The sequence below is a fragment of the Pholcus phalangioides genome, unplaced genomic scaffold (genome assembly GCF_987345545.1).
Source record: "Pholcus phalangioides strain wild (caught in Gottingen) unplaced genomic scaffold, Ppha-v1.0 ptg000002l_1, whole genome shotgun sequence".
NCBI lineage: Eukaryota > Metazoa > Arthropoda > Arachnida > Araneae > Pholcidae > Pholcus > Pholcus phalangioides.
This window is the reverse complement of record NW_028301595.1, coordinates 295,069-317,415: the sequence shown is the minus strand read 5'-3', so window position 1 is coordinate 317,415 and position 22,347 is coordinate 295,069. Positions and strand designations below refer to the sequence as shown.

Below are 22,347 nucleotides of genomic sequence, written 5' to 3'. Positions count from 1 at the left end.
AGAAGAGCAATGTCTATCTTATGCTCATCTATGTATTTTATGAGCTGGAATGTCGTTACAATGCATCGATTACAATTGAATTGAAGGATTTTTATACCTCCTTGGTCTCCATCTGATTTAACCGTTGTTGCAGAGGAATGCCCATGTACTGCTACCGGATTCTGTGGACCCATATGTGTACCGTTGTTATTCATTTTTGTTGTTTTTCTTGTTTAAATCTTCAATAGCGCCTTACTTGTGATCCTTTCTGTCTAACGACTCCTCCTGAATACCACTGTTCTTATCGGCTTTTCATTTTCCGGTCGAGTCCTGCCTGGTATTGTTACCCTTATATTTGTCGCTCCACTCCTTTCGGTGTCGTTGGTTACTATTCGTGAAATTATTTGGTAACCGTCGTCTATGCTACCCTTTTCTTCTTTCCTGATGAAGGGAAGCTGTCTGCATCCTCGTTTATTTAGGTCTTCTCTACCTTTTTCGAAGTCTTTATATCCTGAGGTTGCATGTCCCGCGCTTTTGTTCCAGTTCTTTCCTTGTCGATGTACCTCTCCTCTGCCTTTATCACTGAAAAAAGTTGTTCTCCACCGTCTCTCTCTTCTGACGTCCGTTCTTTGCCATCTGCCAGAGGTTTCTCTTTTGAAAACTGGGCAACTTATCGCTGAAGCACTGTGACCAGTTTCGAACCTGCTACCTTTTTCCTGGTTGCTCAGCAAGCAATTGATGCACCTCCGCTTGTTGCTTTGACATCTTGAGGTCTCATGTCGTTCTGCACATCGTGCACATCTGGGGGTCTCGGCTGGTGCAGTCTCTAGCGTGATGCTTCATCGACTGGCATCTAAAGCATCTCGGGGAGGGCACGAACCTCTTGACCCCTACTCTCTTTCTTTTCAGCCACATGATTCCCTCGTCCAACATTTTTGTTAGTCTTTTGTTGACATTCACCTCCAGAATTATGTGACTTTGATTTTTTGCTTGTGCCCACAACTGGAATTTGTACTCCACCTCCTCTTTACGTTGTTCCAGTTCCCTTGCCGTGTTATCCAACAGCTCTTGGATGTCGTCTTCGCTATTAAAGTTTTTAACCATTAGAAGCTCTCTTCTGGGTCTCGGCGGTCTGATTGTCATCACGTCGTTCAGTTCTTTTATGTTGAGTATTTTGCCTGGTAGTTCCTTGGCATCTTCTTCTTCACTCAAATCCACTGCATACCCTCTCTGTGTCTCTCTGATTCGAAGTATTTTTCCGGTTAACTCTAGTTTGTCTTTATTTACCCTAAGGACCAGAGGAAGATCGTCTTTGTCTTCCAAATTTCTCGGGAATAGCAGTAGTGTGTGAACTTGTGCCCCTTCTCTTGCCACTCTTGCATATGATGCTGTCTCACAGTCTCTCGTATCGAAAGGGTTTGCCATTGCCAGAAGTTTTTTCTGGATGTTCGTTAACGCTGTTTTGGGCTGTTCATTTTCTACTGTTCGAAGTGATCTTCCATTATAGTCAGCCCATTTCACTCTTCTTTTACTTTTAATGGGTGATAACACCTGATTCTCCTCTACTATCTCTCCTTCTTCTATGGGTTCTTGCATCTCTGTCTCTGGAGCTAGCCCCGTTGTCTTTTCTGATTTTTTGTTTGACTCTTCCGTCTCTTTTCCCTCGCCAACTTCCTCCCTTCCTGTTGAATGTTGTTGATTCGTCTGAGTTTTTTCCCCATTTACATTCAATCCATGAGTCTTCTTTTTGTCTTTGTCTTTGCTTGGCACGAAAATATTATGTCTTACTCCCCATCGTACCCAATCCTCTATTCCGGGGCTTTCAGTTTTCCTTGATATGTTCATTTTCTCGTTGAGTCTCGGGAAATCATTATCAGCTGTTTGGGTGCCTTGGCTAAATTTAACCACCCTCATCTCCACCTGTATTCCTACATGTCTTGCATGTCTTTTCTCTGAATCCGTCCCCCATACCATATCGTAAGTTGTCGCCTCGTCCTCACTCGGCTTGTTCCTATTTGTTTTTATGGCTGGGATCTCCTCGTGCTCTACCTGTTGTTCCATCTTTGTATTGTTATCTGTTCTGTCCTTCGATTCTGTTTCTCCCTTATGAGTCACCTCAACTTGGGCTTGCTTGTTTGGTAAGCACGTTCGCCTTGTTTCCTGTTCCTCAGTTATTGTAGAGATATCAATATCTCTTTCAAGCCTGATGTCTTTGTCGTCTGCTGGGGTGCTAGTCATTCGTTCAGATTCCCCACACGCTTTTGCCATATCTATAATATCACTGATAAGTGATTTAATGTCACTGTGGTACTTTTGCGGTATCGGGAATTTCCCATGGCCCGTTCTTTCTGTTAACAAGTTCCAGAGTTCGTTGGCTGGTGCAACATCAAAGTTATGTGAGCCGCTGTCTTCTTCCTCCACCAATTCTCTCTTGCCGCTCTCCCCTGATGTCGATGACCAGCTTGCCCTGAGGTTCCAGGAAACTCTAGAACCCTGTGCATCTTGCTCTGTTGTGTTGAGATTATTTTTGTCGTAATCTGATGTTGGAGAGGATGGCTCTGGTTCAGATGATACTGAGATATCCCTACCTCCGTCGTTGCAGTCTCCAGAGCTCCATCTCAGTGCTCTGGGTTTCGCCCCCTTGTTGTATTCCCCGTCATCAGACATGTTGAAATGTTCGCAGAAACTCCGGATCCCCCGAGCTTCCTTGTGGCTGACCCTCTTCTTCTTGATGCCTCTGGCTTTCGTTAGTCGTGGAGTCTCCGTTAAACTCTTGCTTAATCCGGATACTCTTGCTGCCCTGTGTGATGGCACTGGTTTGTGTAACCTGTCCATAGTAGCCTCTGATCTGAGATTATGCTCTGCTCCCAAGATAATAGAAATTTGCTGTATAGAAAAGTTTATTGTTCCGACTCAAAGTTTATACCAGCTTTGCTGGTCTGATTCCCACCTGAATATTCCACTGAAAAAGTCTTCTTCGGCACGGATGTTCGCCCCTGGTGGATTTTGCAGATAGTCCCGATTTTAGAAGAGAAATATGAAAATGCACAACAAATACGGGACAGTGAAAGAATTTATGCAAATATATAAGTGTATATATAAAAAGAACCTAGAGAATTGAACACTAAAAAAAAAAAAAAATTTACAGTAGAGCACAAAAAGCTGAACATATTTGTCAACCGTTTCAACATATTCAAAGAATTTTTCTCCACGGTAAAAAGTCTCAAAATGCAAAACAATGTTATAGATATTCAGAATATACAAGAGATTCCAATAATATTATATTAGATCCATGAAATCAGCTCTTTTTAAATTCGTCCCGATTTTGAACAGAAAATATGAAAAGGGACAAGAAAACGGAACAAAATCGTGAAATTTCTAAAAATGAGAATATAAAAAATTGTCCGATTTAACAAAATCAAATATGGTCTGCAATATTTACGGGACGAGAGTATCATAAACAAGAAACGATTTTTAGGCCAACACACCACTGACCTGTTTAACCAAAATGAACTCTGACCACGTTTCGTCCAAAATGTCGATTTGAAAATCACGATATAAAAGTGACATCTATACAATCATTACACTTTTCTGAACAAGAAATCAGATTTTAGGAGAGCCAGATCTTTTATCAGTATGATTATTAAAAGATTTAGTTCTTACTAGTTCTGAGGATCTAGTTGAACATGTTTCGGTGGGGGAAGAGTTTTGCTCCAGTGATCATCGTATCGTCAGATTTCACTGTAACTTTTCCTCGGGTAAGGTTGATAACAAAAGACTGGTTCCTTGTTTTCGGAGAACTAACTTTGATGTTTTGAGAAGAAGGTTAGCGGAAGTTTTCAAAGACCGGTTGGAATCAGTAGGGGTGGTAAGTCAATGGGAAGAATTTAGTACGAAGCTGTCCTCTGTTTTTGAACGACGTCATACCCGTCCACCATACTACACCTTTTCCGGAATGACCCTCCAGGCCCAACCGTGGACACCTCTCCTCTTGGATTTGAAAGCCGTGGTCGAGAGCATCTCAGGCCATGACTACAACTTTGTTGTCGTCAACCGATACTCTGATGGAACCAAGAGCATCTCCCCGCATTCCGATGACGAATCACAGCTCGTCAAAGATTACCCCATCGCTTGCCTCTCCCTGGGCGCTGAAAGAAAGCTCGTGTTCTCTCGACGGGGGCACCAATCCGTGGACCGAATCCTGGAACACAACAGCCTGCTGACGATGCTACCTCCAACCAACCAGCTGTGGCGTCACGCGATACCTAAAGACCCAAAAGTAAAAGACGTCCGACTCAGCCTGACGTTCCGGAAAATGGTTTCGAGTAACAAGCGCCCATCACCGAACACTCAACCACCATCGGCTAAGAGATCTCGCAGCAGTGGATTCAATAAGGAAGCGCCGCCTCCCAACATCTTTCACGTGAAGGAGAACTTTTTCGTCAGCGTCGTGATCTTCAGTGGTGAAGTGCGCGTACATATTCGAGAATTTTTCGAACGCGATGGACTCATGCACCCAGCTAAAAATGGAGTGACTCTTTCGCCGTACGTGTGGGAATGTTTGAGAACCGAATTCTCTCGTCGTACTATGCTGCAACGCGTTGATAGAACTTTCCTAGTGTCGGAGAACCTGATCGTGGACTACAGCGGTGATGATGTGCTAATTCAAACTCTACATCGCGGGGACAACAAAATTTTCAAGTGCTCCGAAAACCCCCTCAAAATGACTTTCCAGGCAATCGAGGCACTCTTCTGGAGCGAGGATGATAAACCACTTCATACCGTGATCAGTGAGCTCGTGCAGAAAACGCTCTGCTTGGACTATCTGAAAGTGTGTGTGCGCGAAAACCAAACTAAAGGAACGAGTTCTATGGATATCACCGACATTTTGGCTAAATTGGTGAGTGAAAAACTTTTTGCTAGCATCGAAAAAATTGTTGACTGCCATGGGTGTTCCATGGGATATGCTAATCAGTTGGGTCATGAATGTCTGCAGTTGAATGATAATTTAATGTTTTATAAATATTTTGATCATGCTTTAACCCTGATTGACTTTCGCGAAGTCGCTAAAACTCTGGCGGAAAATTACGATGTAGCGGAAAAATGTTTTAATGCGATTGATTTTGATGTTTTGAAATCTAAGATAGAAGAAATTTATTTGAAATAAATGAAAATCATATAAAATGACTTTGTATTTTATTGCTCCTTTGGTTTATTTTTACTTTTCAGCTTGGACATACAAAAGTTTATTTGTGACTTGAAAAAAATTTTATTTTAAAATTAATGAAACGATTCATCTTTGTTTAGTTTAGAAAATAAAGTTTAATTTAGGAATGAAAAAATCATCAGAAAATAAAGTTTAATGTAGGAAAGATCCCCAAGTTAGAAAAAAAAAAAAAAGTCTGAAATTAAACGATAATTTGGGAAAGATCCTTCTCTTTGGTGATATCTTCGAAGTGACGTTATGGGAAAATCTTGGGATAGAAAAAAATTAAGTTAGAAAATGCATCCCTCCAAAAAATAACAAAGTCAGAAAATAAAGTTTAATTTAGGAATGACCCCTCTTTGAAATAATCTCATCACTTGGGAAGTCAGAAAATAAACGATAATTTGGGAAAGAGTTGAAAGAACGGTAATGAACTTTAAATTTCCCAGGGTGTTGAGAAAAAAAAAAAAACCAAGTCAGAAAATAAAGTTTAATTTAGGAGCAAATTTTTTCTAAGTCAGAAAATGAATTCAAAAGTTTAATTTAGGAATGAAAAAAAAAAATCATTAGAAAAATAACTAAGTCAGTAAAAAAACAATAATTTGTGGAAGAAAAGATTAATTTAGGAATGACCCCTCTTTGAAATAATCTCATCACTTGGGATGGAAAAAAAAAATTTAGGAGCATCCCTCCAAAAAAAAAAACAAGTCAGGAAATAAAGTTTAATTTAGGAGCAAATTTTTTCTAAGTCAGAAAATGAATTCAAAAGTTTAATTTAGGAATGTTCCCTGAAAAAAATCATCACTTGGGAAATAAAGTTTAATTTAGGAATGACCCCCCTGAAAAACGATAATTTGGGAATGACATCATAGGCAAGAACGATAATTTAGGAATGACGTCATAGGAAGCGCCATCTAGCGAGCCTCAACAAGTGCGAAGCACCCATTTGTTTGATGCGCAGCAAGTGGGGAGCCCTATTGTTTGATGCGCAGCAAGTGGGGAGCCCTATTGTTTGATGCGCAGCAAATGCGCAGTCCTATTGTGCACCAAAACCGCTAAAATCACCCTACTACCATATATTCCTGTGCATAAACCGTGTTTGAAGATCTGTTTACCGAAGAATATTTGGATTATTTAATAAGAATTTTGATTATTTTTTAACCCGAAAATTATAATTTGATTTTTTTTAAATTTTTCTTCGATTTCTTTTCTCTTCATCAAACCCGGAAATGTGTAAGTAAAATCCGGAAACCCTGTAAACGTGTAAAAAATCTTGCATTGCCAGACCAAATCCGGAGAGTTTTTCGGAGAGTTGGAAGTCTTAGGAATTGGTCTAGTGCTATTAATAACAGATAATTTAATACTGTTCTTACAGTGAGATATACATAACACTGGATCGATCAGGGGCCGTTCAAGTATTATGTCAGCAAAGTTTTAGCCATTTTTGACCCCCTCTCCCCCTTGTCAGCAAAATTCCGTTGGCACTGCCCCCTACCTCCTAACACATATTGATGAGATCAGAAACGTACGCGGGATGGGGGGCATAGGGGGCTCGTGCGCTTCCCCCAGACGAAAAAAAAAATTTTATATAATGAAAAAAATATTTTTTTAAATTGAAATTTCGGAAGAAAATACCTTTATATATTTTTTTAATCAATTTCTGTTAATTTCAATGCTATTTGAAGGGTAAAAACTCAAAATTTCTCTTTAAGAAATTCATTGCGACCCACCCTTTGAGCTATATATGACAAACCCTTGACCCGCGGACAAAATGTGGCCTCTTTAAACCCAATTTTGTAAAAATGAACTAAGCGACACATTTACTTAAATGACCCGTGGCACAATTCCAGAGCATTTAAGTGGCCCGTGACACATTTTCAGATCACTGGAGTAGACCTCAAAGATCACTTTCACATTCAAAGATCACTTTCACATTCAAAGATCACTTTCACATTCAAAGATCACTTAAATAACCCGAACACAGTTCCAGAACACTGAAACGATCCGTGGCACATAAATAGATCCCTTGAGTGACATGTGGCACAGTTTTAGATCAGTTAAACGGGCCCCCAGTGCGGTTATATATCACTCAAGTTATCCGCGGGACAATCCCAAATTACTTAACTGATCCGTGGCATAATTACGGATCACTTGAGTGATACGTGGCACAGTTCCAGAGCACGTAAGCGGCGGAAACATTCCCATAGCACTTAAGCAGCCCGGACACATTTCCTGAGCACGTGAAGGATCCGTGAAACATTTAGAGATCACCAAAGTGGCTCTGTAGGGGACTTGTCAATAGGAAGAATGTTAGTTCAGGTGTCCAATAACTATCGAAAGGTTTTTTTTCCGTTTTTGGCGCACCGAATAAGATGCCATTAGGAATATTTCATATCTTCACAAAGGGGGGTTGATGACGTAAGCATCATCCAAACCCCCCTTTCCCCCCATTCTCATCAAAAGTCAGCAAATCGGAACCCCCCCTCCCCCATCGATGCTGACGTAATACTTGAATGATCTCTGATGCAAAACTGCTTGCTTGCTGAATACCAAAGTACGTTGTTAACAAAGAGACCTGTTCCGCCACATGATAGCGAAATTGCACATACCAATTCTAGACTTTACAATGGTTAAGTATATTACAATAATAACAGAAAAATAATAATAGAAACTAATAATTGGGCAGGTGCGTCCCTCGCACTTGCCCAAGTGCTGTCCTGGACAGTAAATCGGCTATGATTCCATGAGGGAAGTGTGCAGTAGCTTACCAATTTCTTTAAAGACACCAACCGTGCTGAAAATTATAATTGACTGAGCTTAGATTTTTCAGTTAGTGACCACATCAATCTGTGAGAATTATCATCGATATCCGAAAAAAATTTATAGATTTGACCCCGAATTAGTAGAATGACCACGGGGGGGGGGGGGAGACATGAAAGAAGGTCATTTTGTCAAGGGGTGGTAAAACAAATAAGATTGGGAAACACCGTGCTGGTTTTCATCTTATCAACCGTCACAGTAGTGATGAGGCAGATTCAGATGATGATTTATATTAAAAATATATGTGTATATTCATTATGACTTTTTTAAGGAAAAAGGAAAAAAAAAAGGATTATGTGAATAAATATTACGTGAAGCTATTTTGTGGGTTCTTGTGTGTGTGTAACAACGAGGAACGATTTTTTACAATGAAATAAGTAGATCCAGTAATATAACAATTAGCAATATTTTTCGGGCGTGTAAAATATCGTGATTCGGAATGTATTATTTTAAGTCGCATTCTCGACCGGGTGTGTAAATTTTTGGAGATTTGTCCAGCCCTGGTAAATACCTAGCTTGCTAGTGGTTTAGCACACACTTTTTTGGTTTTTCAGTAAGTTCCACTTTGCTCTCGAACTATAAGGACTTATACGAAATACAATGACTAGATACCAAGCGAAGATAATTAGGAAAGAAAAGTCACATTCCTCTGTGGGGAATCGAACCACCAACCTCTCCTAATTTGTCCCGTTCAGTCCTAGGGACACACAGGGCCGTCATTTCAACTTTTTCCGGGGGGGGGGGACAAACATTTCCTCGAGGAATAAGGGCCCTACACTCAATGCTGTGAATATCTGAGTAACTGTTGAGAATTGATATTACAGCGAAACGAATGCGCCGTAAAGGCCAGTGTCGTGAAGCATTCAGGTGTCTGCAAATATGTTTTGTGTGTAACTATTTATTGTTTTGACTTACAATGAAGCTCCGGAAGGGCGGGATGGTTCTGGGGGCCGGAGAATCCGGTCGTGGGGAGTGATGTGGGTTTTTCGGTGGTCGGGAGGTGGCTGTTGTGGGACTTGGCTGAGGATGTTTAGTTGGGGTTGGGGGCGCGAACGTCCTGGTGGTGCCGGGTGGAGATGCTGGGCTATATTGTTGGGTTGGGAATGTGAAGGAGGCAGGGTGACGTGAGAGTTGGTGAGGGGCGCCCTGGGGAGTTGCGTTGGCTTGGGGTGGCTTCACTTGGCTGATACACCAGAAGGTTTTCCCGGTACGTCCGCGGTCTTATGACCACTGTGCTTAAATTGCAATAGCGATAGAGCCTGGACGTGATCGGTTCATTCTGTATATATAAACTGAAGAGCCAAAAAAACTGATACAGGCATGCGTATGCAAATAAAGAGATATGGAACCAATCAGAGTCGGCAACGCCTATATAACACAACAAGTGCCTGGCATAGTTGTTAGATCGGTTACTGCTGCTACAATGGCAGGTTATCGAGATTTAAGTGAATTTGAACGTGGCGTTATAGTCTGCGCACGAGAGATGGGACATAGCATCTCCGAGGTAGCGATGAAATTTGGATTTTCACGTACGACCATTTCACGAGTGTACCGTGAATATCGGGAATCCGGTAAAAAATTAAATCTACGACATCGCTGCGGCCGGAAAAAGATCATGCAAGAACGGGACTGACGAGAATCATTAAACGTGACAGACGTGCAACCCTTCCGCAAATTGCTGCAGATTTCAATGCTGGGCCATCAACAAGTGTCAGCGTGCGAACCATTCAACGAAACATCATCGATTTGGGCTTTCGGAGCCGAAGGCCCACTCGTGTACCCTTGATGACTGCACGACACAAAGCTTTACGCCTCACCTGGGCCCGACAACACCGACATTGGACTGTTGAGGACTGGAAACACGTTGCCTGGTCTGACGAGTCTCGGTTCCAATTGCTTCGAGCTGATGGACGTGTACAGGTATGGAGACAACCTCATGAATCCATGGACCCTACATGTCAACAGGGGACTGTTCAAGCTGGTGGAGGCTCTGTGATGGTATGGGGTGTGTGCAGTTGGCGTGATATGGGACTCCTGATACGAATAGATACGACTCTGACGGGCATGTAAGCATCCTGTCTGATCACCTGCACCCATTCATGTCCATTGTGCATTCCGACGGACTTGGACAATTTCAGCAGGACAATGCGACACCCCACACGTCCAGAATTGCTACAAAGTGGCTCCAGGAACACTCTTCTGACTTTAGACACTTCCGCTCGCCACCAAAATCCCCAGACATGAACATTATTGAACATATCTGGGATGCCTTGCAACGTGCTGTTCAGAAGAGATCTCCACCACCTCTTACTCCTACGGATTTATGGACAGCCTTGCAGGATTCATGGTGTCAATTACCTCCAGCACTACTTCAGACATTAGTCGAGTCCATGCCCCGTCGTGTTGCGGCACTTCTGCGGGCTCGCGGGTGCCCTACACGGTATTAGGCGGGTGACCAGTTTTTTTGGCTCTTCAGTGTATGTATATATACCATTTTTAGTGTATTTTCAAAAGCCAGGGGGAACAACGGCCTCCCCTGCCCCCCCCCCCTAAATGACGGGTTTGCCTAGGGAACATATTGTTCTAAAGAAAGAAAATGTCTGTCTTCTGTGTAGCTTAATGATAGAGCACGCGCCCAGTTGGTGGGTCGATTCCCCCACTGAGGAAAATGAGAAAATGTGACTTTTCTTTCCTAATTATCGTCTCTTGGTATCCAGTCATTGTACTTCGTACAACTAGTGGAGAGATTCGTCGTTTTATTATAGGGAGTTAAGTTACATCGGGCCATCGCAAGATTGAATTGGGAAGTTACTTTTACCGTGAGCATACACTTCGTGCGGTGAAGCTATTTAAAACGCGCTCGTATTCTTTTCTATTCCAGTCAATGAAATTTAATTTAGCAAGATAGTGAATCGGTCGCGAAATTTTTGAAACCATGTGTTTTTGAAGAAGTTTAAATCAGAAATCAGTTAAAATCATCGATTTTCTCTTGACGGACCTTAGGTGCGAACCAGTTTAGGGGCATTGAAAACACAGGTTTATCGAAGTTTCCCGAAAATTCGGTTGTGATTTAGGAGTGTTTGGGAGTGCTGGCCTCTGTTTGATTTCCCAGCGTAAATTGTATGTAATGCCGAAACAAATATCCTCTATGATTCTCTATTTGACATGAAAACCTGTTCCTACTTGACTCTAAGAGCCGGATGAACCCTAAAAAATGAATCATTACCCGGTTCCCTGCCACGCGGTCTTCAATCAAATATGCCTCTTTCTTAATGAAGGATTCGCGACAAATCATCCGAAATAAGTACTGGAAAGGGAGAAGGTGGTGGCCCATTTGGTCGTCGAGAGCTCGTGAAATTGTATTTGTGCCGTTTCCTTCTCGCACCACCATCTGACTCGTTCTGAAACTTGAACACCGTGATTGGGAGTTCGGAATCCGATCCTAAACTTGACTGTACACGTAACTGCATCGATTTATCAGGGAGGGGGGGGGGGAGGGTAAGATGCAAAGCTATTCCCCCCCGCCGATCCGACAGTGCGTGTATGCAGATCTAATGCAGGGTTCCTACAATCTGGGAAATCAGGGAAATGTTTTAAAAATATTTATATTTCTTCAATAAATTGTAAAAAACCGTGGTTGGGAGTTGACATGTTCCTTTCTTCTGAGTGATATCACTCATTTTCTTTTCCTCTTTGTATTCTTACTGCTATCTGTTCTACAGCTATTCATTCACTCTAGTTTACTTTCTTTCAATTTAGATACCAAATTTTTGAATGTTGGAGCCTGTTAGGGGAAAAGGGAAATTTTTCAAGGATATCACTGAGTACCAAGGAAACAGTTATTTTCCGGATATTACCCTGAGGTGAGCTCGGAAAGAAAAGTCATCACGTCTCCGCCGGGACTCGAACCCGGGCCCTCTTGCATACCGGGCAAGCATGCTACCATCTACACCACTGGAGACACATGAATCTGCCTTCCTAATTTCACGCATTGTCGTGAGGTGCTGAAGTAGAGGCATTAGTAGCCTCTCTTAACTTCAGGAAATGGCCCCCCGGGTGGGACGGTTTAGAGAGATATAGATGGCTTCTTTCTCAGCCAATAAGGAAAATAACTGTTTCCTTGATATCTCTGGCTGAGAAAGAAGCCATCTATATCACTAAGTACATTCAATATATTAATATCAAGTTTAAGCAAATTAATTTTTTTTGCATTTCGAACATTACCAAACGTTTGATAAAAATCAAACATTCACACTTTATTTCACAAATTTAGAAATTGTGCTGAGATACACGCAGCAATTAATTTTACTTTTTTTTCTCCAGTTAGGCCTGAATTTTCGTTGTAATTAATGTCGTCATCTTTTACCTCTTTTTTTCCAACTCACAAGGCCAGAAAAATAATTCTCTAAAGCAGTCTTTTATTTATTATCATAAGCTATGGTGTAGATCTGTTTTTTTTTTTTCTGATTTCGTGAAATTGTATCATTTGCAAGCTATTCTCTCCACAAATATTTGATTTTGCATTTGTTTCACAGGGTTCTTAGTATTTCATCGGTCATCAGTTTTCTTTCTTTGTCCAATCGACTAGCCATTGTTTTCCATTTCAGAATATTTCGCAACATTTTTTGCATGCTGAAAAATCACACTACTCAATCGCAGTGTCGTAATTGGGGAAGCAGGTGGGTTTGATTTCCTGGGTGATGAGCTAAAGGTTGAGGGGCCGAATCCACACTTTAACTGCTCCTATGTTACACGGGGATGCCAAAATGAGTGTTTGCTTTGGCTGACAAAGTATCTCGTTGCTGCCCTGCTCAATCTGATCTTGCACGCACACCTGATCGAGGAATAAAAAAATACTTTGCAGCTCGCTTTGCATGTTTCAAATTGGATCATCAAATTGCGTTAGAGTTCTTAATTTAATCTATAGTATAGCTACGATAATGAATGCGAAATCAAAATTGCGGTGGGGGAAAAACCTTGGCGCTCGATTTACGTGAATGAAGTTAATAAAACAGATAGGACCTTAAGATGCAACGAAAGAAGGTTCAAGTCGGTCACTTCAATTGATTCTTAGAGTCTAGATATTTTGAAATTGCTCTGACTCTGTAACTCTTATTTTCCGGCATGCTGGCTAATGCAGTAATCTCAAAATTAAACGGTTGAATGTTCATTCATTGTTTTGGATAAAAGAGATAATAACATTTGCTGTTACATTTGTTCCTAATCAAATGTAAATATTGATATGTTGTTTTTTTAATTAGTATTATTGTGAAACAGGCAACTTTTAGGAGGGATAATACTGCAATTTGATGTTTTAGAAAAGTCAAGTCAAAGAAAAGAAAGTCAAAAGTTGGTTTTATCGAAGTTTTGCGAAGATTCGGTTTTTTATTCAGGGGTTTTCGCCTTCGTTTCATTTCCCGTCGTAAATATGAGTATAACGCAGAAATAAATATCCTCAGCAATTCTCTACTTAACATGCAAACCTGTTCCTACTTTCCGAGTTCTGATGCAATCGCCGAGCCGGATGAATCCTAGAAAATGAATCATTACCCGGTTCTCCTCCACGAGGTCTTTAATCAAATATGTCACTTTCTTAATAAAGGATTCGCGACAAGTCATCCGAAATAAGTACGCATTGGAAAGGGGAAGGTGGTGGCTCTTGGTCTTCGAGAGCTCGTGAAATTGCCTTTGTGCCGTTTCCTTCTCGTACCACCATCTGACTCGGTTCTGAAACTTGAACACCGTGATTGGGAGTTCGGAATCCGATCCTAGACTTGACTGTACACGTAGCAACATCGATTTATTAGGGGGGGGGGTTAAAGGTAAGATTCAAAGCTATTCCCGGCTCCCTGATCCGACAGTGCGTGTATGCAGATCTAATGAGCTATGAGAGATTGTAGTGTGGGGGAAAGCATCGCTTTCTCCTCTGAAGCAACGGAAATGTTTCTTCCCCCCACATCGGGATTCCTGTCTTGAATCGATCCGAGTTTCCTTCTCGCTATTTTATTCCTCTTGTGCTACCTCTCTCTCTCTCTCTTGATCCAGGTATTGAGTAGTTTCCTGGATGTCCGTAATGAGTTGGGGTAACCTGGTTATAGATCCGATACCTTTGGGTTAACCGCTGATGAGATGACGGTGCTGGGAAGTATAAGTAGGAAGTTGCGTGAGCGCAGAGGGTTGTACGCCTCCCGGTCTGACATGCAACCTGGATCTTGAAGATTGTGGCTTAATGGGGCATTAGGCGGATGCCGTGCGGAAGAATGGCTCTCTTTCCTTGACTTCTATTGACCGTACGGCCACCCTTCTTCCGCTCACTCTATCCTTCCTCTTCCAGTATTAGTTGGTCGGCCTTTTATTTTCTCCGTGGTTCGAAGCCATTTTAAAAGGCTCAGCTTCTCATCCTTCTCCTCATTTTCTCTTCGACCCCTCATTGCGACGGAGAGTATGATGGCTAAATTGAGAATTGGAAGTAACGGACAGGTGATTCCGGAAGATGTTGATCCTCCGTGGATTTAGTGGCGGTGGATTTCGGATAGATGGGGGGGAGGGGGGTTGAATCGATGATCGTGGAGGAATCGGGGTAGAAAGCAAATTAAAGAGGCCGAGGCTAAATAACCTTATCACCACACACGCGGCATTATGTTCTCTCTGTCTCTCTCCCCCGGTATTGGTTTAATAATTTTGCTGGGAAATGGGGAATTGTTTTTCGGCTTGATTGGCTCGTCGGAGCGTTAACGACGTCTTGTAGGTGACAATCCCGTTAGCGGGTCTCTTTCCTTATCAATAGTTCGAGCAAGAGTCGAATGAAGATGTCATCTCATGTCGAGAACCTTATTAACTTACATCGCGAAGCCATTGGGACGCGTTGGTCTGCAGCGAATCATTCTGGGGTATTGCGTTCCTGAGATTTGTACCTCCTTTGAGTGTTGAGTCCATCGATGATTCATATCCACACTATGCTTGAAAAGAATGATATGACTTTGGCTAAGCAAAGCAAGCCCCTTGTATTAAAAAGACGGGAAGGGGTCTGTGTGACCCCTTTGCTTTTTCCGGCAATTTTTGAAAATTTTAATATTTTACAGCATGGTATAATATTTCAGTGATGTGGCATCGGTATCTGTATTAGCAATAGGTTTCTCGTAAAATATTTTGGAGCGTGTCCGGAAAATTCACTGCCAGCAATTCACCGTCAACAGTTCGATGCGAGTCAGTTAGCGTGGGAGTGAGCAGTTGAGTTACTGAGTCAGTGAGGGAGTGACCTAATGAGTATGTGAGTGAGGGACCTAATGAGTATGTGAGTGAGGGACCTAATGAGTATGTGAGTGAGTAAGTGACCTAGTAATTGAATGAGTGACCTAGTAATTGAGTGAGTGACCTAGTAATTGAGTGAGTGACCTAGTAATTGAGTGAGTGACCTAGTAATTGAATGAGTGAGTGAGTGACCTAGTAATTGAATGAGTGAGTGAGTGACCTAGTGATTGAGCGAGTGAGTGATTAAGTGATTGAGCGAGTGAGAGTGATTAAGTGATTGAGCGAGTGAGAGTGATTAAGTGATTGACCTAGTGAGTATGTGAGTGAGTGACCGAGTGAGTGAGTAAGTGATTGAACGAGTGACCTAGTGAGTAAGTGATTGAACGAGTGACCTAGTGATTAAGTGATTGAACGAATGACCTAGTGAGTAAGTGATTGAACGAGTGACCTAGTGAGTAAGTGAGTGAATTAGTTTTGATCTAGAAGTGTCACAAATGATTAAAAAATCTGATTGTTGTATGTTATATTGTATATATTACAATATCGACCTAATGGCATATTTATAGCTTCAGCGGTTTCGGCTCGGCGTGATTCCAACATATGACCAACTCCATTATTGAACTTCCCCCCCCCCCTAGGAGTCGAATATGGAAAAACCTTCCTTAGTGAACCTTCACGTCGTGAAACAAAACTATTCACAAAATTTGATATTTATAGCTTCAGCGGTTTTGGCTCGGCAATGATGAATGAGTGTCAGGACATGCTATTTTATATACAGTTATTATAGATGTAGACACGCAATAAAACGGGATTTATGAAAGTTCATCACCCATGGGGATCATGAGGTGTTAAAGTGGTATGGGAGGAAATCATCGCTTAGTTCATTTGAGATTGCAAAATCCACACCGATGAAGTCGCTGGTAACAGCTAGTTCATCATAAAAAAATAATCCATTTCTTACTGATGATCAACAATGTTTTTTATAATATCAAAGTGATAACAGAAGATGATTTTACGCATTTTAGGAAGGCAATTCATCGCGTATCCACTTACTTTATTGTCTTTTAATTCTCTGTTATTATTCCTTTTAACGTTTCGTTAGAAGCTTCTGAGTAAAACATAGAAACATAGAGTTAATGGAATTATTGAATATACTTTCTTGTATTGTGCAACAGAAATTTGTAATTTCTTCTGTATCATCTCAATATTTTTTCTAATAAAGTCATTATTAAAACTTTCCGCCATATCTTTAGGGTCACTGACTAGGCCACTCACTCACTTACGCACTGGGTCACTCATCCACTCAGTAGTTCACTCACTCACTTACTTACTAGATCACTCATCCACTCAGTAGCTCGGTCACTCACTCAATAGCTCGGTCACTCACTCAGTAACTCAATCGCTCACTGACTCAGTAACTCAATCGCTCACTCCCTCGCTGACTGACTCAGTAACTCAATCCATCGCTTTCTGACTCGCATCGAACTGTTGTCGGTGAATTTTCCTAGCGGTGAATTTTCCTAGTGGTGAATTGCATGGAACCGGTGAATTTTCCGTAAACCATTTTGGAGTCCTTGACGTTCTGTTGACAAGGAACGTCCCACGATATTTCTTACACTTTCACCTGCAGTAGTTTCTTCGCTACCGATAACGGGATATTACTAAGATCTTTGATATTTATGGAAATCAGTTGACGTTTCGGTGTAGTTCTAGGTTTTCAATGTTATGTTCAATGTTATGTGGTTTGCATTAATTGTTTCTAGTAGCATTTCATTTTGCATCGGCTGAGGCATTTTTGGAGGTATAATTTCATTCTGATTCGCACATTCATCTATATATATAAAAACGAATGTATGTCTGTCTGTCCTTTATGCATTACTACACTATTCATCCGATCGCCATGAAACTTTGGGAAGTTGTTGAGTACACTCCCGGGAAGGTTTCTGGCATAGTATATCTATCCTACGATAGGTGGTGCGCGTGTCGAAGGTTCCTGGCATAGTTGTGTAGCGGGTGCTAGACAACATCGATTTATATGTTTTATTTTTATAATCATTATTTAACCGTTTTAAATCATTTTTTTATTGATTTATATATTATATTTGATTATTATGTTTTATATATTATATTTGATTATTATGTTTTATATATTATATTTGATTATTATGTTTTATATATTATATTTGATTATTATGTTTTATATATTATATTTGATTATTATGTTTTATATATTATATTTGATTATTATGTTTTATATATTATATTTGATTATTATGTATTATATACATATTGATTTATTAAAAAAAAAGAAATATTAAAAATATAACAAAAATCATCGAGCTTGGTGATACAACAATAAGATAATCAGTACGAAAAAAGTAACTTCCGAAGAAATCAAGTTGAGGTGTCAATAAATATTTTGTTTATAAACATAAAAGGAGTAATAATTAATTATGACTATCATGTTCATCTAGCAATAATACCCCGTGCTACCCAAGTTTCCTTCAGTTACTGGGAGGATTGGAAAAGTGACAAACGATTACAAAGGAATAAACTGTTATACTGGCAGCATTAAAGAAGAGGCAAACAATCGTAAAGGCATATATGTCTGAAACGCATTTTTTGAGAACCACAGTAACCAAAATAAACATTCCGAAAAAGATTATTGGGGGCCCAGGACCCATTCATCATGTTACTATCATTATGTTCGTTATCATTATAACGAACTGTGTGGCATATCCATAAATTTTTCCATTTATTTATTCATCGAATTTATTTATTCGATTTTTTAGCGATTATTTGTTTTCAGCGAATTTGTGAACATAGTCAACAGTTATGCCCCCCAAACGGAAATCGATTGGTCGATCTACATCTGAAGCACGAAAGAAAAAGGCATTACGAGCTTCAGAAACAGACGAACAACGGGAAGCAAGATTAGAAGCTGTTCGAATACAAACTGCTCAAGCCTGTTCTTCTCAAGCGAACGAGCAACGAGAATCAAGATTGAAAGCCGATCGAGTACTCACTGCTCAAGCCCGTTCTTCTCAAACGAACGAGCAAAAACGAGAATCAAGATTCGAGTACGCACTGCTCAAGCCCGTTCGAATGAAACAATTGACCAACGAAGAGCAAGACTGGGAACCAATCGAGAACGCAATGTTCTATCCAGACGGACACTGCACGCTGATTTGAATCTTGCTGCGTTCCACCGACAAAAATCATACGTGACAATTACATGCCAACGTTCAAAGTCCAAGGGCAAATTTATCATCGTGCTGGATCACTTCTACCACTGCCGGATTCAGATCACAAATTTCTCCAAATTTATTTCATGGGAACCACTGATGAACAAGTTGAACAACGTTGTCGATTCAATACCAACACTAATAGAGAAATTGTTGCTGCCATTCAAAATTTATTTGATCAACACACAACGAATTAGTTCGACAGTTCAGGACGGTCCTTGAGCGGATGCCAGCTGATGATTACGTTGTTGTCATTAGAGCTGACAAAACACCAGCCGGCCAACACGAAAGACAATACAACGCACCAACAATTAATGAAGTGGCGATCGTCATAGTTGGCGAAGAATTTAACTCGCGTGATATAGTTCTTCATCGCAGAGATGGTAATGTTCAGCGAGTCTCCGAAACTCATCGCTCATACGATGCATTGCAATATCCAATTTTATTCTGGCGATGGAGAAGATGGATATCATTTCAACATTAAAATGAGAAATTCACAAACACATGAGGAGACCAATAAGAAAGTCAGTGCCATGAATTACTATTCATATCGATTGATGATTCGTGAGAACCCAGACAATCACATTTTGAAATGTCGGCAATTGTTCCATCAATACATTGTCGATATGTATGCAAAAATCGAGACCAAACGACTTCCCTTTCTTTGATTGAATCAAACCGAACTGCGCTCAGAAGAATACATTCATTTACGCGATGCAATTGCTACTGATGGTAATCCCAATGAACTGGGAAAAATGGTCATACTGCCAGCTACATTCACAGGAAGCCCACGGCACATACATGAATACTCACAAGATGCAATGACTTATGTTCGCGCATACGGCCGTCCAGATTTTTTCATACATTCAAGTGCAATCCTACGTGGGATGAAATTAAAGAACTTCTGTTGCCTGGACAATCGTCTTCGGATCGCCATGACATTATCGCACGTGTGTTCAAACAGAAACTGAAATCTATGATGGATTTCATTGTCATACATCATGTTTTTGGGGAGACACGCTGTTGGATGTATTCCATTGAATGGCAGAAAAGAGGATTACCGCATGCACACATTTTGATTTGGTTGATCGACAAAATTACACCAGACAAAATTGATGAAGTCATCTCAGCAAAAATACCAGATGTCCCCATTGATCCAGGCTTATTCGAAGTCGTTACCAAAAACATGATTCATGGTCCATGTGGCGCGATCAACAACAATTCTCCGTGCATGAAGGATGGAAAATGCACGAAATGCTATCCAAGAGACTTACACGCCGAAACTATCAGTGGAAATGATGGATATCCACAATATCGTCGACGATCAACTGAAGATGGTGGCAAATTCATCATTCTAAAAGTGCGCAACAATGAAATTGAAGTCGATAATCGTTGGGTTGTGCCGTATTCACCATTACTCTCAAAGACGTTCAAAGCACACATCAATGTCGAGCATTGCAATTCAGTGAAATCTATCAAATACATTTGCAAATATGTCAACAAAGGAAGCGATATAGCAGTTTTTGGAGAGGGAAATGCATTTGCACCAATCGATGAAATCGAACGATATCAATTGGGACGCTACATTAGTAGCAATGAAGCTGTTTGGCGTCTTTTCTCATTTCCAATTCATGAACGTCATCCAACAGTTGTTCATGCACAGCAGTGCATTTTACAACGGAAAATGTACATGCAAAGGCATTTTCGCCACCGCAAACAACGTTAACTGCGTTCTTCTCATTGTGCACGGATGATTTGTTCGCAAGAGAATGCTACTTTACTCAGAAGTGCCAAAATACTACTCATGAAATGCATCAGCGAAAAAATTTCAACGTCATAAACAGGGCAAATCAGTTGAAGGACATCCGAATTTATATTCGTCCGACGCGTTAGGCCGTCTGTATACAGTTCATCCAAACAATCAAGAATGTTTTTACCTGCGATTACTGTCAGTTAACGTACGTGGACCGAAATCCTTCTAAGAACTGAGAACAGTAAATGATGAAGTATGTGTGACCTTTTTTTTTTTTTTTCTTTCAAACCGAGCACGACTCAGGTCTATTGCCATAGGCAATTTACTACCTAGTGAGTTGTGCCGGAAGTGTAAGTGCGTATCTAGTGTTGTGTATGATTTTTCAGTGCTGCCATCTATATCTCAGAAGTGAAGTGAGTGATGTGTAGTGACTGAATATTTGTACTGTTTGTAGGACTGCTGCTCTCTGTGGCGAGACTTTTTAACGGGGAGATCGGCTCGCATTTGCGCCTCGAAGTTGGGAACCACAGAAAACCAACTTCAGCCGACCACCACTGTGGCGACGGTGGGGCTCGAACCCGGGTCCCCGCGATGCGAGTTCGTCACTATGACCACTCGACCACCACAGCGGCAGTATGTGTGACCTATCGAGAAGCTTGCCAAGAATTAAATACAAATACAACGCCACAACAGGCAAAATGCCCAACGAGGTGGCTGATAAAAAGATGCCCATAAAAATATGGATGTCATATGTTTCAAAAATACAGCAACCCCATTAAAAATGCAATTAACACAAATTATAAACAATATATACACATGATAAAATATTATACAATGCCCATAAAGAATACTTATGGTTGTCTTATTCTAAGTATGGATAGCTTCTCGATTTACCCCAACATGTTTATCGTATTTCTTTTTAAACGTGTCAATTGTGTTACAATTTACTACCTCCGGGGGTAAGCTCGTAAATCTTCTTGAAAACGATGCCCATTGGGACACAGCACTCGCTGATGCATCGAATACTGCTCAACCACAGCAAATAAGCAGCGATAATATTGACAACGTGTTTCCCATCCAATCCGAAAGATCTTTGGGAAAAATACAAAGATTACATGAGTGAAGACATCCTACGTCGTTTGCGAGCAACGAATCCGGACATACAATTCACACCAAATGTGTATAATGAGGCGTTGGTTTCGATCGAGGATATATGTTTGTCAATCGCTAACAAAGGATTGGTGCAGTTGGGAATGTGTGCACCAAATCAATCTGCAAATGACGCTTATGATCGTGATTTGCAACGTGAAACACACTTCGATGTCGATGATTTGGATACATTTGTTGAAAAGAATCTTCCGAAATTGGTTCCAGAACAACGCATTGTATATGACACAATCATGCAAGCAATTACAAATCAAAGCGGCGGATTGTACTTCATAGATGCGCCCGGAGGTGCAAGCAAAACTTTTCTCATTTTAATCATTTTGGCAACCATACGAACACGGATTAAAACTGCACTGGCAATTGCATCATCTGGAATTGCGGCAACACTTTTGGATGGTGGTCGAACAGCGCATTCAGAACTGAAATTGCCGTTGAATTTGAAAACCGCTGAGACGCCAACATGCAATATCACCAAATATTCCGGAATGGGCAAAGTTCTCCAAACATGTGAACTTATCATGTGGGACGAATGCACAATGGCTCACAAAAAAGCATTGGAAGCGCTTGATCGTACACTGCAAGATTTGAGGGGAAGTGGACAGCCCTTCGGTGGAGCACTCATTTTATTGTCTGGTGATTTTCGACAAACTCTGCAAGTCATACCACGTTCAATATCCGCTGATGTTACCTCATGCATGTCTCAAATCATCAGTTCTATGGCGACATGTAAAGAAATTCACTTTGAAAACCAATATGCGTGTTCAACTACAAAATGATGCATCCGCCGAACGTTTCGCAAAACAATTGCTGGATATTGGGAATGGGTAGATGGCAATCGACAGATCTACACAATGTATCACATTGCCAACAAACTTTTGTAAGATGACATCAACCAAAGACGAATTGATTCAAAAGGTTTTCCCAAA

At 40.9% G+C, this 22,347-nt stretch overlaps 1 protein-coding gene and 1 non-coding gene across 2 annotated transcripts in view; one reads left to right on the top strand and one right to left on the bottom strand.

Annotated features, from left to right (window-relative positions):
- LOC149089023 (transcription initiation protein SPT3 homolog) overlaps positions 1–22,347 on the top strand; it is a 203,024-nt gene that overhangs the window by 123,247 nt on the left and 57,430 nt on the right. The window lies entirely within an intron of this gene.
- TRNAT-GGU (transfer RNA threonine (anticodon GGU)) lies at positions 11,894–11,967 on the bottom strand. The gene has a single exon. It is a non-coding gene; the product is annotated as a tRNA-Thr (tRNA).